General features: G+C 37.5%; 1 long non-coding RNA gene across 3 annotated transcripts in view; it reads left to right on the plus strand.

Moving 5' to 3' along the window:
- Window positions 1–19689, plus strand: part of LOC307196582 — a 473030-nt gene that overhangs the window by 441400 nt on the left and 11941 nt on the right. For all 3 annotated transcript variants that reach the window (XR_013831174.1, XR_013831175.1, XR_013831176.1), the window contains exon 5: window positions 17376–17455. This is a non-coding gene — a long non-coding RNA (uncharacterized lncRNA). The remainder of the gene's footprint in view (window positions 1–17375; window positions 17456–19689) is intronic.

Genomic DNA, 19689 nt, shown 5'->3' on the forward strand with positions numbered 1-19689 from the left:
TGTATTTATTTGTATCTCCTTACATGTCAGTTTTTGTTTCTTGTATTTTGAAGCACTAATTTTAGGTGCATAGCCATTTAGGATTTGTATTTCTTCTTAAAGAAGTGAAGCTTTTAAATGTACAGTCAATTCTTATTATTCATGGTAGTTATGTTCTATAATGTCACTGTGAACACTGAATTAGTGAATACTGAAAAATCACTCCCAGAGAAAATATATACACATATGTACATGTAGGACATAGATTATAATCTTAAATGCTAAAAAAACAACATGGCATGGTAGATTCTTCTTCCTTTATTTTACAAAAGAAAAAATGAGGCTCAAAAACGTGAAGTGACTTGCCTGAGGCTGCCCCACTGACATATGCCAGAGCTGGGATTTAAACCCTGTCTGTCTGGACCCAGAGATGGATCTTCTTGCACTACATCTCACTGCCTTCTGCTGTCTCTTTACTCTGGCCATCACAATATGAGAACTGGAAAAAGTAGGCAGAGCATTGCTTTGTTCAACCTCAGCTGGGAATGTGTATGTCGGAAGGCCAAAATTTGCCCCCATTCCTCACAAGTCCACAAATGACCACGAAAGTATGGGGAAAATTGATTTGGGGATGAAAAATAAATTTTAGCCAGGAAGTGAATCCACAAATAATGAGGATCAACTGTACCTCATTTGATAAGTAGGAAGTTGATAAATAATAAGTAATATCCTTATTCTGAAGTCTATTTCATCTGACATTAAAATAGGTACTTTTCTTGATTAGTGTGTTTGCATGGTTTTCTTTTTCCATCCTTTTACCTGTAATTTTTATATCTGTATGTTTAGAGTGAGTTGCTTTTAGCTATAGTTGGGTCTTGAATTTTTATAAAGTCTGACAACTCTATCCTGTTAATGTTTTATCCATTTATATGTGATGTTATTACCATTATGATTTGAATCTACCATGTTTCTACTTGTTTCTTATTTGTCTTATCTGTATTCTTTTTCCCCACTTTTTTTTTTGCATTAAGTGATTTTTAAGATTACAGTGGATTCACTAGTTTATTATTGCTATACCTCTTTGTGTTGTTTCTTTAGTTTTTTTCTCTTGGGCAGAGGCTTTTTTTTTTTTTTTTTTTTTTTTTGCGGTAGGCGGGCCTCCCACTGCTGCGGCCCTTCCCGTTGTGGAGCACAGGCTCCGGACGCGCAGGCTCGGCGGCCACGGCCCACGGACCCAGCCGCTCCACGGCATGCGGGACCCTCCCAGACCAGGGCACGAACGTGTGTCCCCTGCATAGGCAGGCGGACCCTCAACCACTGCACCACCAGGGAAGCCCGGCCAGAGGCTTTTGTAGGTCCTTGAGTTTTTTAAGGAATCTGTGAGGTCAAACTGTTTTCACAGTGATGCTAAGAGTTATTTGCATTTTTTCTCTCTTGTATGGTGGGGTTTTCCAGAAGCTATGTATCATGTCATGTTACAACAGATTAAAATTGCAGCAGATATGAAAATCTAGTCATCTATTATTAGGCCAACATTAAAATAATTTGCAAAGTGTGAAGTAATGATACTTTTAAGCACGCTTTTGTTTTGTTAGACACAGTATTTCATTAAAATTTGTACTATGTATGTTAACATATAATGAGTTTATCACTATTTTTAATATTTAAAAATTAATTTATAGTATGATAAATACTGAGGGATAGAACTAATATAAATAAGCTCTTTAGAGTCCCAAATAATTTTAAGACTCTAAGTTTTTCTAAGATCAAAAAGTTGGAGAATTAGTGCTCTGGGTTTTATCATATGTATCTCTAATTTATCACAGTCTACCTGCAAATAATAATATACCACATTGCACATAGTATAAGAGCTTTGCAATAGTATACTTTCATTTTTCATCTTCTATTGTTTGTGTCATTGTTATTATACATTTTTTTCCTACATTTGTTATAAACTCCACAAAGCATTGTTAATGTTCTCTCTTTAAACCGTCTTTTACCTACATATTACCATTTCCAGTAATCTTTATTTCTCTATAAAAATACAGCTTTCTTTCAGGTGTCCTTTTCCTTCTACCTGAAGAATTTCCTTTAACATTTCCTGGAGTGTGGCCTGCTGTCAATGAATTCTTCACAGACAGGGAGATGCTTAGGAGTCATAAAGATCAGTTAGTTTTGATGAGTGACTGATATTAGGACAGATATAAAATATAGGAGAGAGATATTTTAGAACCAGAGTTGGCAAGATTTAGCAACTGATTGGATGGATTGGGGATGAAGTGTTACACGCTAAAATGCCTTTTAAACATCATAGTCAATGCAATAAGAATAAAAGAGTAAATATGGGGAAGGTTCATCCAAGAGTATTATTTGCAGATAATAATACTGTCTAACTGGAAAACCCAGAATCCACTGAAAAATCATTAAAATCACTACATTTAATAAAGAAATTAATGTGTATATAAAATTTATTTCTTGTATTTAAGAAAGCTATTATCTATTAGAAAATATAATAGTAAACAACAGCAGCAACAAAAACCATAAAAATATCTCATCAAAATAGAACAAACATTTGAAATACCTGGCTAAGGAGCTACTAATAAGAAATGTAAAGAGCTGATAGAAAGAAAACTATAAAGAACTTGAATGAAAAAATTAATAACTAGAAAGGTGCATCTTGAAATATGAGGCTTAATATGTCCAGTCTCTCTAATCTGTAGATATAATTAATTCAAAATAAAAATTCAAGTAGATAAATTTGATTCTAAATGTTTATTTTGAATGAATGAGAATATGGTATAAACATTTTTTAAATGGTAAGGAATCTTGTCCTATCAAATATTAATATACATTATAAAGTCATTGTAATGCTAGTACAGGAATGAATAGACAATTAGTAAAATAGAATAAAGGTCACGGCCACATTTAAGTATACATATCAAGATTTACTGTATAATGACTTTGAGCCAAATTAGTGGGGGAAATAGAGATTGACAGTATTAGACAAGAGCTGCTATTTGGCAAAAAAAATAAAATTAGATCTCTACTACATAATATATGTTAACATAAATTTCAGATGATAGGTTAAAGATCTGAATATAAAAGTAAAGCCATAAAATTACTAGAAGAAAAATACAAGTAGAAGACTGTGTGGTCTGGAGTTAGAAGGCTTTCTAACATAATAACAAATATATAAACCTTAAGAAAATGACTTACTTTGGCTCATTTAAAATACATAACTAGTGGATGGAGACACAATGGCAGAGTACAGGATATGATCTTACCACTTCTTATGAAAACACCAAAATCACAACTACCTGCTGAATAACCATCAAAAAAAAATGCTAGAGCCTACCAAAAAAAGATACCTTGCATCCAAAGATAAACAAGAGGCCACAACAACATGTAAGGAGAGTGCAATCATAATAAAATCAAATCCCACACCTGCCAGTTGCGTGACCCACAAGCCGGAAAATAATTATATTACAGAAGTTCTCCCAGAGGAGTGGAAGTTCTGAACCCCACATAAGTCTCCCCAGCCTGGGGGGGTCTGGCATCAGGAGGAAGAGCCCCCAGAGAATCTGGCTTTGAAGGCCAATGAAGGTTGATCACAGGAATTCCATGGGACTGGGTGTAAGAGAAACGCCACTCTTAGAGGGGACACACAAAGTCTCGAGCACCAGGACTCAAGGAAAAAAGCAGCAATCTCGTAAGAGACTGGTCAGACCACCCTGTTAGTATTGGAGGGTCTCCTGCAGAGGTGGGGGGTGGCTATGGCTCATTGTGGAGACAAAGACACTGGCGGCTGTAGTTCTGGGGAATACTCATTGGGGTGAGCCCTTCTGGAGGCTGCCATTTTCTTACCGAGACCTGGCCCCGCCCAACAGCCTGCAGGCCCCAGTACTGGGATGTCTCAAGCCAAACAACCAACAGGGCAGGAACATAGCCCCACCCATCAGCAGACGGGCTGCTTAAAAAGTCTTCCTGAGCCCACATCCCTCTAGACATGCCACATGGTGCAGCCCTGCCCACCAGAGGGACAAGACTCAGCTCCACCCACCAGTGGGCAGGAACCAATCCCTCTCACCAGGAAGCCTGCACAAGCCTGTTAGATAGCCTCATCCACCAGGGGGCAGACAGCAGAAACAAGGAAAACTACAACCCTGCAGCCTGTGGAATGGAAACTGCAATCACAGAAAGTTAGACAAAATGAGACAGCAGAAAAATATGTTCCAGATAAAGAAACAAGATAAAACCCCAGAAGAACAACTAAGTGAAGTAGAGATAGGCAAACTACCTGAAAAACAATTCAGAGTAATGATAGTAAAGATGATCCAAGATCTCAGAAAAAGAATGGATGCACAGATCAACAAGATACAAGAAATGTTTAACAAAGACCTAGAAGACCAAAATAAACAGAAATGAACAATCAAATAACTGAAATGAAAAATACACTAGAAGGAATCAATAGAATAAGTGAGGCAGAAGAATGGATAAGTGAGATTGAAGACAGAATGGTGGAAATCACTGCCACAGAACAGTATAAAGGAAAAAGAATGAAATGAGGAAAGTCTAAGAGACTTCTGAGACAATATTAAATGCACCAACATTTACTTTATAGGGGTCACAGAAGGAGAAGAGAGAAAGGACCTGAGAAAATAAGTGAAGAGATAATAGATGAAAACTTCCCTGACACGGAAAAGGAAACAATCACCCAAGTTCAGGTAGTGCAGGGAGTCCCAGGCAGGATAATCCCAAGGAGGAACACGCTGAGACACATAGTAATCAAAATGACAAAAATTAAAGACAAAAAATATTAAAAGCAACAAGGGAAAAAAAAAAGTAACATACAAGTGAATTCCCATAAGTTAATCAGCTGATTTCTCAGCAGTAATTCTCCAGACCAGAAGGGAGTGGCACGATAGATTTAAAGTGATGAAAGGGAAGAACCTACAACCGAGAATACTCTATGCAGCAAGGCTCCCATTCAGATATGACGAGAAACCAAAAGCTTTACTGACAAGCATAAGCTAAGAAAATTCAGCACCACCAGACCAGCTTTGCAACAAATGCTAAAGGAACTTCTCTTGGTGGAAAAGATAAGGCCACAACTAGAAACAAATTACAAATGGAAAAGCTCACCAGTAAAATCAAACATACAGTAAGGGTAGGAAATCATCTACACACAAATATGATACCAAAACCCACAACTGTGAGACAAGGAGACCACAAACACAGGATATTGGAAATGCATTCAAAATTAAAAGACCAGCAACTTAAAACAATCTTCTTTATATATAGACTGCTACAGCAAAACTTCATGGTAACAGGAAACCAAAAATCTACAATAGATACATACATAAAAAAAGAAAAAGAAATCCGAACACAACACTAAAGTTAGTCATCAAATCACAAGAGAACAAAAGAGGAAGGGAAGAAAAAATACCTACAAAAACAAATCCAAAACAATTAACAAAATGGCAATAAGAAAATACATATCAATAACTACCTTAAACATAAGTGAATTAAATAGTTCAACCAAAAGACATAGACTGGTTGAATGGATACAAAAACAAGACCTGTACACATACTGTCTACAAGAGACCCACTTCAGATCTAGGGACACATACAGACTGAAAGTGAGGGGATGGAAAAAGGTATTCCATGCAAAAGGATATCAAAAGAAAGCTGGAGTATCAGTAGTCATATCAGATGAAATAGACTTTAAAATGAAGACTGTTACAAGAGACAAAGTAGGACACTACATAATGATCAAGGGATCAATTCAAATGATATAACAATTGTAAATATATATGCACCCAGCATATGAGCACCTCAATATATAAGGCAAATATTAATAGCCATAAAAGGAGAAATCAAGAGTAACACAATAATAGTGGGGGATTTTAACATCCCACTTTCATCAAAGGACAGATCATCCAGATAGATGATCAATAAGGAAACACAGGCCTTAAATGACATATTAGACCAGAAGGACTTAATTGATCTTTATAGAGCATTGCATCCAATAGCAGCAGAATGCACACTGTTCTCAAGTGCACATGGAACATTTTCCAGGTTTGATCATGTGCTGGGCCATGAAGTGAGCCTTGATAAACTTAAGAAAATTGAAATCATATCAAACATCCTTTCCTACCACAACACTATGAGATTAGAAATTGACTACAAGGAAGAAAAAAACATAGAAAACACAAAGACATGGATGATAAACAATATGTTACTAAACAACCAATGGATCACTGAAGACATCATAGAGGAAATAAAAAAATAGCAAGAGGAAAATGAAAACAAAAGGACAACAATCCAAAACCTATGGGATGCAGCAAAAGCAGTTCTAAGAGGGAAGTTTATAGTAATACAATCTTACCTCAGGAAACAAGAAAAATCTCAAATAAACAACCTAACCTTACACCTAAAGCAATTAGAGAAAGAAGAACCAACAAAATCCAAAGTTAGTAGAAGGAAAGAAATCATAATGATCAGAGCAGAAATAAATGAAATAGAGATGAAGAACACAATAGCAAAGATCAATGAAACTAAAAGCTGGTTCTTTGACAAGATAAACAAAATTTATAATTCTTTAGCCAGACTCATCAAGAAAAAAAGGGTGAGGACTCAAATCAATGAAATTAGAAATGAAAAAGAAGTTACAACACACATCACAGAAATACAAAGGATCATAAGAGACTACTATAAGCAACTATATGCCAACCTGACAGAAATGGACAAATTCTTAGAAAGGTACAACTTTCCAAGACAGAACCAGGAAGAACTAGAAAATATGAACAGACCAATCACAAGTACTGAATTTGGAACTGATTAAAAAACTCCCAACAAACAAGAGTCCAGGACCAGATGGCTTCACAGGCGAATTCTATCAAACATTTAGAGAAGAGGTAACACCTACATTTCTGAAACTATTCCAAAAAATTGCAAAGGAAGGAACACTCTCAAACCCATTCTATGAGGCCACCATCACCCTAATGCCAAAACCAGACAAAGATACCACGAAAGAAGAAAATTACAGACCAATATCACTGATTAACATAGATGAAAAAATCCTCAAAAAAATACTAGGAAACAGAATCCAACAACACATTAAAAGGACCATAGAACATGATCAAGTGGGATTTATCCTAGGGATGCAAGGATTATTCAATATCCACAAATTAATCAGTGTAATACACCACATCAACAAATTAAAGAATAAAAACCATATGATCATCTCAACAGATGCAGAAAAAGCTTTTGACAAAATTCAACAGCAATTTATGATAAAAACTCTCCAGAAAGTGGGCATAGAGGGGACATATTCCCACATAATAAAGGCGATATATGACAAATGTAGAGCTAACATCATTATCAATGGTGAAAATCTGAAAGCATTTCCTCTAAGATCAGGAAAAAGAGAAGAATGTCCACTCTCGCCACTTTTACTCAACATAGATTTGGAAGTCCTAGCCATAGCAATCAGAGTGGGAATATAGATAAAGGGGATCCAAATTGGAAAAGAAGAAGTAAAACTGTCACTCTTTCCAGATCACGTGCTGCTATATGTAGAAAATCCCAAAGATGCTACCAGAAAGCTATAGAGCTCATCAACGAATTTGGTAAAGTTGCAGGTTACAAAATTAATACGCAGAAATCTCTTGCATTCCTATACACTAACAACAAAAGATCAGAAAGAGAAATTAAAGAAACAATCCCGTTTACAATTGCATCAAAAAGAATAAAATACCTAGGGTATTTTATTTATAAAATTGCTAAGGAGGCAAAAGTTCTGTACTCTGAAAACTATAAGATGCTGATGAAAGAAACCGAAGATGACACAAACAGATAGAAAGATAGACCATGTTCTTGGATTGGAAGAATCAACATTGTGAAAATGACTATAGTACCCAAAGCAATCTACAGATTCATTGCAATCCCTATCAAATTATCCATGGCATTTTTCCCAGAGCTAGAACAAAAAAATCTTAAAATTTGTATGGAGACACAAAAGACCCCAAATAACCAAAGCAATCTTGAGAAAGAAAAACAGAACTGGAGGAATCAGGCTCCCTGACTTCTGACTATACTTCAAAGCTACAGTCATCAAAATAGTATGGTACTGGCACAAAAATGGAAATATAGACCTATGGAACAGGATAGAAACCCCAGAAATAAACCCACACCCTTATGGTCAATTAATCTACAACAAAGGAGGTAAGACTGTACAATGGAGAAAAGACGTCTCTTCAATAAGTGGTGCTGGGAAAACTGGACAGCTACGTGTAAAAGAATGAAGTTAGAACATTCTTTAACACCATACAGAAAAACAAATTAAAAATTGATTAAATACCTAAATGTAAGACTGGATACTATAAAACTCTTAGAGGAAAACATAGGCAGAACAGTCTTTTACAATAAATAGCAGCAGTATCTTTTTTGATCCATCTCTGAGACTAGTGGGAATAAAAATAAAAATATACAAATTGGACCTAATTTTACTCTAAAGCTCTTGCACAACAAAGGAAACCACAACAAATCAAAAAGAGAACCCAGACTTCCCTGGTGGCACAGTGGTTAAGAATCTGCCTGCCAATGCAGGGGACATGGGCTCAAGCCCTAGTCCAGGAAGACCCCACATGCCGTGGAGCAACTAAGCCCATGCGCTGCAACTACTGAGCCTGAGCTCTAGAGCCTGCGAGCCACAACTACTGAGCCCGTATGCCACTACTACTGAAGCCCATATATCTAGAGCCCGTGCTCCACAACAAGAGAAGCCACCACAATGAGAAACCTGTGCACCGCAACAAAGAGTAGCCCCTGATCGCTGCCAACTAGAGAAAGCCCATGCACAGCAACGAAGACCCAATGCAGCCAAATATAAATAAATAAATAAATTTTTTTTAAAGTGCTGGATTTTAAAAAAAAAGGAAAGATAACCCCAGAATGGGTGAAAATATTTGCAAATGAGGTAACTGACAAGGGATTAATCTCCAGAATTTACAAATAGCTCATGCAGCTGAATATCAAAAAGAAAAAAAAAAACATGAAAACAATCAACCCAATCAAAAAGTGGACAGAAGAACTAAATAGACATTTCTCTAAAGATGACATACATTTGGCCAAAAGGCAGATGAAAAGATGCTCAATCTCGCTAATTATTAGAGAAATGCAAATCAAAACTACAATGAGTTATCATCTCTCACCAGTCAGAATGGCCATCATCAAAAAGTCTACAAGTGCTGGAGAGGGTGTGGAGAAAAGGGAACCCTCCTACACTTTTGGTGGGAATGTAAATTGGTACAGCCAGTATAGAGAACAGTATGGAGGCTCCTTAAGAAACTGAAAATACAACTACCACATGATCCAGGAATCCCATCTCTGGGCATATATCCAGAGAGGACCACAATTCAAAACATACATGCACCCCAATGCTCATTGCAGCCCTGTTTACAATAGCCAAGACATGAAAGTGACCTAAATGTCCATCGACAGAGGAATGTTTGATAAAGAAGGTAGGGTACATATATACAATGAAATATTACTCAGCCATTAAAAGAATGAAATAATGCCACTTGCAGCAACATGGATGGACCTGGAGATTATCATACTAAGTGAAGTAAGTCATATGGAGAAAGACAAATATCATATATTGCTTATATGCAGAATTTTAAAAATATGAAAGAAATGAACTTATTTACAAAACAGAAGCAGATTCACAGACTTAGAGAACAAACTTTGGTTACCAGAGGGGAAGGGTCAGTTGGGGGAAGGATAGATTGGGAATTTAGGATTGACATGTACACATTGCTATATATAAATTTTACAGATAAATAACAAGGACCTAATATATAGAACAGGGAACTCTGTTCAATACTCTGTAATAACCTAAATGGAGAAAAAATTTGAAAAAGAATAGATACGTGTATATGTGTAAATGAATCACTTTACTGTACACCTGAAACTTACACATTATTAATCAACTATACTCCAACATAAAACAAAAATTATTTTAAAAATACATGACTAAAATAATACTAAATACAATTTTATTTATGAATTTTAAGTGAAATCAACAATTCATAAAAACTTGTGATGGACAAAGGCTAAATATAATTAACATACAAGCTCCATTTATAAATCTTTATGGAAAGCATATCCATACACTTATTAAAATATTGCACAAAACACATGACCTGGTAATTTGTAAAATAGCAAATAGAATTCACAAAGAGGCATATGACAAGATATTTTTTTTATCCAATAGTAAGGGTAGAATACAATAGATCAGGAATAGCGTACTTGAAAGAGCAAGTAGGATAAGTTAAACAAAAGAAAACAAAACCCTAAAAGAAGAGCAAGAAAAGATGTGTGCTAAGTTTAATTACTTTTTATTATCAACACTTCACTCCCTTGGTGAAATACACTTTCCTGCCACAATGAAGTCAATTTGTACTGTGTAATTTTCTTTGGCTAAAAAATTTATCTTTCAGGCAAGGATTTTAAGAACCACTTTGTTCTTTGCAAGGTTTTCTTTTTATTTGCTACCATAACTGAGAAAATACCATATAGACACTGCTCACCTGGATCCAGAGTGAAAAGTTCATGGAGCAGGCCCCCAGCCAAACCACAATGGAAATGTAGTCTGGGTGAGAAATATACCTTTGCTGTTGTAAGCCACTGAAATGTTGGGGTTATTTGTTACTTCAGCATAACCTGGTGCATCCTGTCTGTTACATCTGGTCAACTTTATGTTTTTGACTTCCTATTGGAAAGTTGACTGACCCATTGGGTAGAGATTCCACACAAAAGAGATCATCTACCCAAAGAATGTATACAAAGAAGATAAGGTTTGGTAGGAGAGGAATATTAACAGGTTAACTTTTCATGAGTGGAGAGATTTAGGTAGAAAGTGATGAGAAATAAATGTAGTGAAAAGGGAAAAGGTAATAGAGGGTAGATGGTCAAATGCCTGAACAAAAGGCATTTAATTATATTTAATTGAGGACTTGAATGACAGTGCTTCAGTTTTGAGACAACTACTTTTTTCTTCCTCATTATTTTTATTACTTATTAGTTTGTCTAAATTATTTCTATGGGAAAAGGAATAGTTAGCATGGAGGAGCAGCGTGCCAAATTATCAGTGAATAAATATGTCCCATACTATCTCTGTTTTAATTATATTATCATAAAATTTCTAAGACCTTTAAACTAGAGTTATTACCAGGAAAATCCTAATAACCCTTCTTGACTTATCAACTGTCCATTTTCTAGGGTGTCTAAAGAATGGAAAGAAATCCACAGAGAATGCAGGTAACAGAGAAGTTATGTGTTAGTATAAAGCTTTTTATATCATAAGTAAGACTAGAATGCAGGTGCCCACAATTCTAGCCTACTGCCAGACCTAATAAAGTACACTGGCTCAGCAGTTGAAAAGCTTGGAGTTACTATTTTTGTGCAAAGATTTCAGACCCATGGTGGGAGACTGAGCCATAAACTATGTTTGCTTCTTCAGATGGTAAATGAAATGTTACTTTGCAGTGTGTTTAGTATGGGAACACTGTGAGGACATGTGCAGGTCACAATTACCCATTGTGGCATATCAGCTTTGAGATATCCTCAGTGTGAGTTCCAACTGCTTCCATGGCTTTCTTTCACACTATCTAAACTTACTTTTTTCTCTTAAATCCTTTTTCTAACCTTTGCTGAATCCTCTTTCTCTTCTGATTTCTTTAATATCTATGGATCCCACATTTCTGTCTTAGCCCTTGTTTTTTCCCTGTATAATCTTTCTGGTTGTTCTTTCTGGAGTTCAGTATTAGGTACATTTGATACTACCTACGTCTGTGTCTCTGAATCAAACTTTCTACTGAGATCCAGTAGATCTCCAGTGTATCTTTGTTTCCCTGACATCTCAAGTTCAGGTTGTCCAGAATGTGTTCCTAACTGTACCTCTAATGCACAGCTAGTGGTACCATCATTTACCAAAACACCAAAACTCAATAGCCTAGGTGTAGCCTATAATTTCCTTTTCTTTTGCTCCTTGAAACGTTTTAGTCTAAATCCTATCAGTCACTTTTCTTGACTATTTCTTGCATTTATTCCCTCCTCTCCATCTCCATCTGAATTGGTTCTTGTCACCTGTCACATAGACTATTGTAATAACACTTCAGAGGGTCTCCTTTGCTCTAGCCTTCTCCTTCTCCACTTTATCCACCATGATGTCTTACCATTGGCACCAAGAATTATGATTCTAAAACGCAAATTAGATCATATTACTCCACTTCTTAAACTTTCCAATATTTCTCCATTGCCTAGTCCATAGCATTCATATTTGTGTGCATACAAGGCCCTTTGTGACCTGGCATCTTGTCCACTTCTCCAGCTGTGTTTCCTCTCATATCTCTTGGTGCCCCTAGAAGTGACTTCATTTTGTTCCTTCACACCTCTTGGCTGTGCACATGCTTCTCACTCTGAAATAGCCCTCTACTGATTGTCTACTGGTCAAACATTGGTTAAACTTCTACTCTCCATTCAGGCATCAGTCTAAACACTCCCTGTGCAAAGCCCTGGGTGGAAAGTGCATGTATGTCAGGCCATCACTGTATCTTCCTTCTCAAAGCCTCACATTAGCATTATCATATGTAGTCCTTTGTTTACTGGTCTAGCTTTATATTAGACAGCATGCTCCTTTAGGAAAAGAACTGTATCTTCATACACTCAGGACTCAGCTCAGTGCCCAGCACATGGTTAGTATCAATAACAAGTGTTGGGCTTCCCTGGTGGCACAGTGGTTGGGAATCTGCCTGCCAGTGCAGGGGACATGGGTTCGACCCCTGGTCTGGGAGGATCCCACATGCCGCGGAGCAACGAGGCCCGTACGCCACAACTACTGAGCCTGCGCTCTAGAGCCCACGAGCCACAACTACTGAGCCCATTCACCTAGAGCTGGTGCTCTGCAATGGGAGAGGCCACCGCAATGAGAGGTCCGCGTGCTGCAACGAGTGGCCCCCGCTTGCCACAACTAGAGAAAGCCTGCACGCAGCAACGGGGACCCAACGCAGACAAATAAATAAATTAATTTTAAAAAATAACAAGTGTTAAATATGTCAGTGAATAAATAAATGCATATATATTTTTTTAGCTTTAAAATAATTCAGTATATTCCCTCTTCCTGCTGTACTGGGAACAGTAGTTTAAGAATACCTTTGTCACTTATTAATTTTATTTGCTCGTGAGATTAACAAAGTTATGGCACTTTAACCTGGTGGGGCAGCAGTAGTACTGGGTGAAGGCTGAGGGCTAACAATGCTGGATTTATTATGCTTATTTGTACTTTCGTGGATAATTAAAAATTATTTTTCTATTCTGGTTAGTGTCTTGCATGCCCACATAGAGGCAAAAGTAATTGATATTAAGAAGTCTTTCTTTGATCACATTTTCTTTTCTTCTAGGAAAAAAATATTTAGTTGTCATTTTTCAATTTAAATATAAAAGTGAAACCTGTATTTTTTCATTAATCTGTACAAAATTTGTACATATACAGTAACCTATATCTAGGTTGGTCTAAAATTGTTGCTGATTTTTGAACAATTCAGACTTTACAGGTCATTCTATGACGTATTTCCTCAGTTTCTGGGATCTAGCACTATAACAAACTCTGGGAGGTGAAGCAGGGTGGGGGGAGCAGTTGTTTTTATTTCATTAAAAAAATCATGTTATACGAAGACCAAAACAATTGTTTCAGACAAGGCATGTAAGAATTTGGTTAGATCTGACTCAAATGAAAATGAAATAAGCTAATTTTGATTCAAAAGCGGCAGACTGAATGAATGAAAGGTTCTATGAGGTTGTCGTCATGGCAACCAGCACTAAGGAAGCTAAGCTTTGAGTGCTCTTGTCCTCCATCACTGTCAGGTTAGAGATTCCCTATCTGGAGGAATGGTGTTGGTGACTTGGTGGTAAGAAATCACCAACTGAACCATTTACCACCATTAAAGCTGTCTTTTGTATCATTAACTCCTAGTTATGATTCTATCCTACCTCTTATCAGGTTGCAAATCGAAACTGCTTCCAATAGAAAAACCAAAATATTTGGTGGTCTTTTTCTGCCTTTAAAAAAAATATTTTGCTGAGGATTTTCTCAATTCATTGCATTTCCACATGGGCCCCTGTTTGCTCTGGGGAGCGATTAGTTTTGGTCTTACCATAAAAAATGCCTGTCCTTTACCTCTCCCTGTCCCTGCCTTTGTTACTCCATTAACAGCCCCATAGAGTAAGCTGTCAACATGTGAAGAGAGAATTGATGGCACAATGATTTTCTCAATGCAGGGAGGAGATTGAGGGGACCCACAATCTCTTTCAGAAGGTTTGCCAGAAGCACCTTTAAGTAAAGATTAGATCTACTGCTCTTGAAAGGCTCTTTTAAGGAGATGGCAGTGGTTTCTGAAACAGAATTCTCATTAAGGCTTTTCCAAATCCTTCCTCCTACTTCTCCTCTACTATTACCCCATTTTTCACCATTATTCCAACAATAAGTATGCAATGAACTCTTGTGGATTGCTTTTAACCTTGCTTAGTGACAGGTTACATAGGAAAGAATGTTGGAAACATTTAAAAAGTGGAATAACAATATAAGAATAATTTCCAAGTCCTTAATGTGAGACTTTGTGCTAAACACTTTATATACTACTAGTTCTTTTAATTCTCAGTAATCCAATGAAATGGTATTTTCATCTTCATCTTAAAAATGAGGAAATTAAGTCAGGAAGGTTTAACAACTTGTTACAAGGTCAACGACTAGAATGTGTCAGAACTAGAACCCAAACACAGACTTTTCTGGCTCCGAAGTCTGAGGTTCTTAACCACTCTATTGCCTCCCAACATCAGGTCTTTAGGGAGTTAAGCTGTTAGACTGATGTTAACGTGATACTTTTCTTCTGAATAATTACTTTTGGCTTTCTATTTCTTATTAGGACAAATTCATATCAAATGCCTACTATGTGTTGACCTGAAATAGACTTTAGATATTTCTCAGCGAAGATGAATTTATTCAGGATCAGCAGAGAATTGCAAGCCAGGGTCTGCAACTCTGTCAAACAATGTGCAAGTCCCCACATGGCAAGGGAAGGAGAAAGTGTTTACAGAGGGGAGAAGTCAGGAGGGCTCTAGTACACAAAGAGTCCATGGCTTTTAATTGACCAAGTCCTTCCCAGGAAAGCAGAGGAGTCTTTCTTCTTTATGTGAGGCTCTGCTATCATCACAGTGCAAGAGATCCTCCTTGTCTCCCAGCTCTATTTAAGTCAAGTTTCTATTTATTAATTTTTAACATTTCCCTGTCTTGAGCCAGATCTTTCTCTGAAAGCATCACTGATCAAGAGTCAGGTTTTCTAGTTTCAGAGGCTTTTTGTCACTCATTGTAAGGAAGGACCTTTCTTGGATGTAGTGTCTCATGTAGTAAGGAAAGTGCACAGATTGGAAACCTATTAAGATCACATTTGAGTAACAAGGAGAGGTAGGAAGGACAACTCTCAGATATTATACATTTTTAAAATCTAAAGTCCAATGTTATCAGATTAGAGACATCGGAGTTTATCTGAAGCATTACATCATTATCAAACATTTGGCAACAAACTTCCAACAGGCTTAGTCTGGATATCTTGGGAAAACTGTCTCATCAGATGTTGTCTGCTTTAATTCTTGAAAAACTTTACTTTCAGGTCACCAGATGATGTGCAGTTCTAGTCAGGTTTCGGCAGCTTCTTTAGGTTTGTCACGTGAATACAGAGTTTATTCCTTGGAGTTTGATGGCACAAGGGTTGCTTAGCAGTACTTGATAGGGGCCTTTCCAGTTAGGTTGAACAGAGTTCTAGAGATGTCTTTTCCAATAGATGATAACAGATGTGTCTCCTGAGGGCACACTGTGAAAAGACTGCTCCACCAAAACATGTTTGTTTTTTTTAAATTTTATATTGGAATATAGTTGATTAACAATGTTGTGTTAGTTTCAGGTGTACAGCAAAGTGATCCAGTTATACATATACATGTATCTATTCTTTTTCAAATTCTTTTCCCATTTAGGTTATTATATAGTATTGAGCAGAGTTCCCTGTGCTATACAGTAGGTCCTTGTTGGTTATCTGTTTTAAATATAGCAGTGTGTACATGTCAATCCCAAATTCCCAATCTATCCTTCCCTCCCACACTTCCCCTAAGTAACCATAAGTTTGTTGTCTAAGTCTGTGAGTCTGTTTTTTGTTTTGTAAATAATTCATATGTATCATTTTTTTAAGATTCTGCATATAAACGATATCATGTGATATTTGTCTTTGTCTGTCTTACTTCCCTTAGTATGATAACCTCTGGGTCCATCCATGTTGCTGTAAATGGTATTATTTTCTTCTTTTTATTAGCTGAGTAATATTCCATTGTATATATGTGCCACATCTTCTTTATCCATTCATCTGTTGATGGACATTTAGGTTGCTTCCAGGTCTTGGCTATTGTAAACAGCATTGCAGTGAACATTGGGGTGCGTGTATCCTTTCAAACCATAAAACATGGTTATTTTTAATAGAAGCAGTTAGGCCTTTGCAATCTCCTTTTATCACTTGTGGGTCAAAAGAAGCAGGATACAAGGCATTGGGGATCCTGTGACTATCTCGAAGTGTAAGAGTTTTGAGTTCCAAAAGGGGTAGATCTGAGATTTAGAAAGACAAATGGCAATGCTTTTGGCCAAGGTATTTAGAGGGCCTCCACAAATTTTGCCATCTGAGTCTTAGTAATGCTATTAGTGTGTTCAGCTAACCCAGAGGATCAAGGGTAGTAAGTACAATGAACGTGTTGTAAAACCAGCCAAACAGTGGAGACTTGTTGAAGCACCTGGCCAGTAAAAATGTGTTCCTCCATTACTATGAAGTTCAAGAGGAGTTTCCCAGGTAAAGATAATCTTTGTCCAAAGGACTTGAGCCACAAAAGAGGCAGTAGTCTGCCTGCAAGGGAAGGTTTAGTCCAATGTGAAAACATACAGACCATGACTAAAACGTTTATATCCATATGTATGATCAGGCCACCCAAGACGGCTGTTCTCTTCCTCTCTGTACATCCCCTGCTTGACCAGTCCCTTCTTCACCTACACCCTACTCACATGACTGACCTTCCCTCTTAATCAGAGAAACTCATCAGTAAATGCCTACATACTTACCCTTAACCCCAGGTAGTGAGTGAGTGGATCTTTAGATCAGAACATCTCTACCATGATAGCTTATCAAAAGGGCAGTGAGGGGCATGCTTCTCTGCTGGTTTCCCAGACAACCAATGAGCTAACCTGATGTTAATTCCCCCTATAACTGGTAACCTCCCTCTCCCCTGTGCTTCCCTCCCCCCAGAGCGAAGACTGCTGCCATGTCCTGCTTGCTGTCTGCCACACATGGTGTGGGGTGTCGCTCCAGGACCTTGCTTCAGACAGGTAAGATCCCCCTGTCCGTTCAATCGTTGATGTTTCTGTTGCTGACACCGGGCTCTTTCTTGGGTTTGAGGCTGGGCAAGTACAGGGCTTGCAGGTTTCTGGGGTGCAGCCCATCACCATGAGAAAGAGGAATCTGCATGAAATCCATTTTCCAGACCTCAAATAGTCCATTAGGCAGTTTATAATGTCTGGGAGCAGTACGAACAGGCTTCCCTGGGTTGTACTTTGGATAAGTGGATCAAGTGATGTAGGCACTGTTTGTGGCCTTGTTAATATTTTCCCACCTATATTGATTCATGAATGCTATCATTCTGTCAGTAGACCAATGGTTTAATGCACATATAGCATATCTACTATTAATATAAATATTGACAGTTTTGTCCTTGGCTAAAGTACAAGCCCATGTAAGAGGATATCATTCAGCCTATTGAGCTGAAGTAGCCATAGGTAAAGATACTGCCTCAACATAATCAAAAGGAATTGTAATAGCATAGTCAGCACAATATTTGTTACTGTCACTTTATAATAAGAACCACCAGTGAACAATAAGTCAACATTACCCAATGGAATTTCCTGTAGGTCATTATGAGGAGTCAGGAGGTGACCTGTCAGTATTAAGCAGTCCTGACATACTTTGTTGGCGATAGGGGAGAAGAGTAGCAGGGTTAAGGTTATTATATAATGTAAAAGAATTATGTAAGGGGCAGTTAACAAAAAGACTTTATAGTAGGTGAGGGGGCTACCTAGAAATGTTGAGTGTGATGAGAACTCAGGAGAGCTTCTACTGCATGAAGTACAAATGTGGTTAAAGTGTATACCACAACAATTTTCTTGGTGGCCTTACCCGAAAAGGCAGTGGCCATAATGACTCTAAAGCAAGGGGGATATCCCCATGCCACAGGGTCTAGCTGCTGGCTTACAGTACCCTATGGATTGATGGTAGGCCTTGTGTTTTGGGTAAGTGACCCAAAGGCATTCCCTTCCTTTTCAAATACAAAAAGGAAAAAGGGAATCTACTAATTGGGATGCTCAAGGATGTGGTGGGGGGGTAGGGGGAAAGGAGGAGGGGGATCATCAAACTTTCCTTTAAGGCCTTGAAGGCTATGTTGTCCTGTTCTTCCTATAAAATTGGGTCAAGTTTGTTACTGTTGAGTAAAACGTATAGAGGGTGGAAATAAGAGATTATTGCTGAAAATGGACTTCAAAATTATCAACTGGCCTGAGAAAACCTTGCAGTTGGCACTTAGTTTTGGGAAACTCAGGACACAATGAATTATTTCTGGATCTAGGTGTAGCACTGGTTCTGATATGAGATGCCATAAATATCAAACCACGGTTTGGGCAAACTGCAGTTTTTCTTTGGTGACCTTATGTCCCTTTAAGGCTAAATCTTTAGCAAGTGGATGCTGTCTTCCTGTGAGGAGGCTTGAGAAGGAGGGAAAAGAAGCAAATCATCCATATATTGCAACAAACTGTAATCTCTAGGGAGCTTTATGTGATCTAGAATAGCCTTCAGGATTTGAGAGCAATAAAAAGGGCTCTCTGTATAACCCTGGGGCATTACTGTCCAGGTGAATTTTTTTTTTCCCCAAGTGAAGATAAAATGATATTGGCTAACTTCATCAGCTGGCATACTAGGGAATACCTTGCATGAATCAGTTACACTAAAGAATTTACTTTCAGTGGGAATGGAAGTTACTATGGTATGATGATTAGGAACAATAAGGTGTCCACGGCTAACAGCATTATTTATTGCTCAGAGTTCCTGGACAAATTTCCACCCTCGACTTTTAGGTTTTCTCACTGGTAAAATGGAAGTTTTACAGAGACTAGTACAAGGGATAATGAGGCCTTGAGACTTGTAATCTTCTATTATGAGCGTTATGCCTGGAAGGGCTTCTTTATTTATAAGGTATTGGTTTATTCTGGGAAGAGGTTTTAAAAGGCCTATTTGAATTTTGATGGGAGGTGCACTGTGAATTTTGCCAACATCAGGTGCATATTTTGCCCATAAGGAAAGTGGTAGCTGATTCATTAGAGACAAATGATCAGTGTTTCCAGACAGCTCTAGTACTGTCAGAGATAAAACAAACAAAAAATATCAAAGGGTCATTTAATTCATCTGGTAGGTTACTTTGCTACCTATTTTCAATTTCTAAAATTATTTCCCCGCTTTGGGAGAAAGAAATTCTGGCATGCTAATTCTCTGAGAAGTCTTGGCCTAATGAATGGAT

Source organism: Stenella coeruleoalba (genome assembly GCF_951394435.1).
Source record: "Stenella coeruleoalba genome assembly, chromosome: 13".
Lineage (NCBI taxonomy): Eukaryota > Metazoa > Chordata > Mammalia > Artiodactyla > Delphinidae > Stenella > Stenella coeruleoalba.